Genomic DNA, 4,476 nt, shown 5'->3' with positions numbered 1-4,476 from the left:
GAATGGTGGAAGATGCTCCTGCTCACGGGGTTTTAGGCTGTCCACGTGTAGGTTTGACCCAGGCTGCAGAGCAGGGGAGTCACAAGCGGCAGATTCTTCTTGGAACACAGCATCTTCTGGTCCCACTGGTGTCTGCTTGTAAAAACGCTCTCTTCCTCCCTTCAAGGAACAATTTAGACTCACAGTATAGACTTCGTTCTCAGAGACAATGGTTCCAATGCAACTTGAGGCCTTCTTAGTTGCCTTGCTGAAAAAGCATAGATTTTTCTATTCTTTTCTTTTTCCTTTCCTTTTCTCTTTCCTTTTCTTTTCTTTTTTCTTTTCCTTTCTTTTCTTTTCCTTCCCTTCTCTCCTCTTCTCTCCTCTCCTCTCTCTTTTCTTTTCTCTTAATGAAAAGAACAAACAAGAGCCTCCCAATAGAAAATGAAGGGAACAGAAAACACTAAGTTTTCAGATGTTAATGAAGACCCTTTTAATCTCAGCTTCTGCAAAATAAAAAAAGAAATGATCACCTGAGATTTTTCAGCCAGTCACAGTACCAGTGAGGAGATGCTGTTCAATTTTGATCCCTAGGCAGACCCTCTCTCTCTCTAGTCTGGAGTTTCTCCAAGAACCTTGGGGTCCATTTTTATAATCCTTTTAGACTGGGCTTCTTTCAAGAATTTAGCAAGAGGAAGGAAGAGGCAGATGAAAGGAAGTGGGAGAGTAATCTGTTAGAGAGTGTTCGAAATTTCACAACCCTCCCAGGACTCCAGAGCATGATCTTATAGAAAAACATGATCATGGGAGATAAAATTAGCTAGCATGAGGTCATACTGGAGTAGCACGGTTCCTTAATCCAATATGACTGCTGTTCTTTTACAGGATGAGAGGCCCAACCAAGTGGCATGGGGGTTAAGGCAGCTGGATCTTCTATGGCTGACTATGTGGTTCCAGTCCTGGACCCAACAGCCTGTAAAGCATGCAAGGTGTGTGTGTGTGTGTGTGTGTGTGTGTGTGTGTTCAAAATTCTGAGAGCATGGAGAAGAAGGGTTTGTGACGTGGCCATCCCCCCTTGGTGGTGATTTCCCACTTCTCATTTTCCCTCTCTCTAGCTCTCTGGTGAGCACACGTGCTCTATGGCAGCATTTAAAAAAAAAAAAAGAAAGAGACACAGAGAAGACAATACCATGTGACAACACAGAAGACATGCCAGAACAACACCATAGCATGATGGAGGCAGAGATTGGCATGATGCCAAACCACCAGATGTCAAGGGCTTATGGCAAATACCAGAAGCTGAAAGAAGCAAGGTGGGATTCTCCCTAAGTATTTCCAAGGAGTGTGGGGTACCGACACCTGGTTTTGGACCTCAAGCCTCTCTGAGATGACAAATTTCTCTTGTTTTAAACTATTGAGTTTCTGGTACTTTATTACAGAGGCCCTTGGAAACGAATACATAGAGGAAAAATGAGGAGTATCCAGAGAGTTTTCTGGACTCACTGGCCTTGTCAGTGAAACAAAGACCTGACCTTTCAAAAGAGGTATCTAGTCCCCAAGGCCTTCGGGGGACTTTCTCAGCCTTCCCATCTGCGATACCCTTTGCATGCCTATACTGAATGCTCTCAGGGTGAAGTGGAAGCATGTTCCAGAAGTCGGTCCAGGCCCTTTAGCATCACAAGGATACCAAGCATCAGGGTGTAACACCAGGTCAGATACTTCTCAGTAATACTTACTTGTCCTGACCCAGGGGAACAGTCGAACAGGTTTCCTGAGTAAAGGAGTGAGAGCCGGGACAAGCGGCATAGTGTTACAGCATGGACACGACACAGTGTCTTCAGTGTCGTCTGTTTATTGTGGGCAGCAAGGTACAGCACGGAGACGCAGTGTTACAACTCTTCAGGGTCGAGTCGTCTATTGTGAGCAGCACAGAGACGACGCGGTGTCACAACTCTTCAGGGTCGTCCGGAGACAATGTAGTGTTACAACTCTTCAGGGTCTTCAGGGTCGTCTGGAGACTGTGCAGTGTTTCAGCTCTTCAGGCTCTCCAGGGTCATCGTCTGGCTACTGTGGGCCAGGCATCATGGTTATATACATGCTGGTGGGCCATGATTGGTTGTAAACGGTGGGCCGTGATTGGTTGTAAAAGGTGGGTTATGATTGGTTGCTTTTGGACCAATCATGAGGTGCCAGATATGCAAATCTGAGGGATTCTAGTGGCCAGTCAGAGCAAGGTTTCGAAGGTCAGGTTTTTTGAAGGGAACCAATCATGGCAATTGTTTGCTCTCTGAGAAACCTCGGCCAACTCGCTGGTGCACAGCCTCCCACACTTATTCTACTGTTTTCTGATGTTCCTTCTATTGTTTTTATGAGGACAAGAGATACAAAACTAAGAAACTGAGTTGATGCTTAAACAACATGGGGGGGGGCAGTTAGGGGTATTCACTCCTTACACAATCAAGTCTGTGTAGGAACCCCAGAAGTTGGCATAATGGCTATGTCACTGGACTCCCATGTAGTCGATCATGGTTTGAGTCCTGGACCCGGTGGCTTAAACTCACGCCGGACACATGTGCGTGCGTGCCCAAGATCCCAAGAGGAGAACGGAGGAGAAGGGATTGCAGCGTGGCCATCCCCCTGGGGGGTGATTTCTCACTTTCTATCTCTCTGTCTCTGTTTTTCTGGTGAATGTATGCTCCCTATAGCGAAAATTTCTCCAAAAAAGAAAAAGAAAAAAAAATTTGTGTATAACTTACTTTAAAGTTTCCTTATTTACTTTTTCCATACATGGAGAGAGAGAAAGAGAGAGCACTGCCAACTGGGTCTCAACCCCACAGTCCACCCCAGTTTCAGCAGTCCCGGATCACAGGCTAGTGTGTACACAGCACACTCACGGAGGCCTCTGGACCTGGACTGCCTCACAGGTGTCACATCTTACTACTACACCACCGTCCAGCCTTCAGTGTACAACTTTTGTCTCCCCTCACACGTAACTACTAATACCCTACTAATGACTGGAAGCCCTACTGATGACAAACAGTGGGTTAACACTTACTTTGTATGCTATACATTATATATGTATTCTTACAATAAAGTAAGTTAAAGAAAATGTTTTAAAAATCACAAAAAGAGAAAACACATTTCCAGTACTGTACTGCATTTATTAATTTTCTAAATTTATTTTTATTTGTTTACATTTAATCACATGTTCTTTCAGTGTACATTTCTTTTTCTAGCACAAATACTGTGCATATCAATCAAGACAAAGAAATTACTGTATATCATCAGCAAATAAGTTCTCATTTTTTTGTCAATTAAACATACTTTTACTTGTTTATTTTCCCTCCCATCCCTCTTACTTACCTTCCATACTAAACATTTTTTTCACATTTTATTGATTCACAAAAAAATCTTAAACTAAAAATATGGACAAAGCTAGAATCTATTGGCAAGTGCACTGTGATTTTCTTCTGAAACATTTTTTTCTTTCTCCATTCCCTTTTACTAAAGAAAGGTATAAACTGACTTATTTGCAAAAAAATAAAAATTAGGTTAATCTCAATTTGGTCTATTATTTGCATAAAGCCCCATAGGAATTCAATTTCTTTCTTTCTTTCTTTCTTTCTTTTTTTTTTTTTTTGGAGAGATTTTCTCTATAGGGCGCGTGCGCTCGCCAGACAGACAGAGAGAGATGGTCACGCTGCAATTCCTTCTCCTCCATTCTCCTCTCGGGATCTTGGGCACGCACACACACGCGCCCGGTGTGAGTTTTAAGCCACCGGGTCCTGGACGTGAACCGCGGTCGACTACGTGGGAGTCCAGCGACATAGCCATTACGCTAACTACTGGTTCCCAGGAATTCAATTTCTGATGCAAGGCAACAGATAATATTGTATTATTGAACTTATGCAAATAGTTATCTGTCACAAAATAAGAATGCTCACCAATATTTTCTAATTGGGGTCAGGAAAAGAGAAAAGTTTCTATTTCAATTTTAAAAGTTTTTAATAAATTGCTGAACCAATCAACCACTCACAAGAAAACCAAAAATTCTAAAATCTGGAAGACAAGGCAAAGAAGAAAATCAGTAATGTTTTAGACAAAAGTCATAGAATTCTATTTCACTAGATAGGTCTCATGTAATCTCTCTTCTGTTGAATTAGCAGGGTTACTGTGATTTAATCTTTCTGTTAAAATCTTGGAAGTTAACATTCAACATGATAAATATGTCTGAACTTGTCCCTACCATGAAGTTGGCTTTTTTCTTGATCATTTTTTATTTTGTTATTTCTATCTGTCTGTCCTTAGGTCTCTTGATATAGCATTCCCTTCAGAACTTCTTGAAGAGCTGATCTGGTGTTGGTAAATTGCTTCAGGTTTTGTTTATCTGAGAATGTTTTTGTCTGTTCTTCCCATATGAAGAATAATCTTGCTGAGTATATTATTCTTGGTTGAAATGGTTTTTCACTTAACACTTTGAATATATTTTCCCACTCT

This window comes from Tupaia chinensis, unplaced genomic scaffold (assembly GCF_000334495.1).
Source record: "Tupaia chinensis unplaced genomic scaffold, TupChi_1.0 Scaffold000070_1, whole genome shotgun sequence".
Classification (NCBI taxonomy): domain Eukaryota; kingdom Metazoa; phylum Chordata; class Mammalia; order Scandentia; family Tupaiidae; genus Tupaia; species Tupaia belangeri.
The sequence above is the reverse complement of the archived record's forward strand: the minus strand, read 5'-3'. Positions refer to the sequence as shown.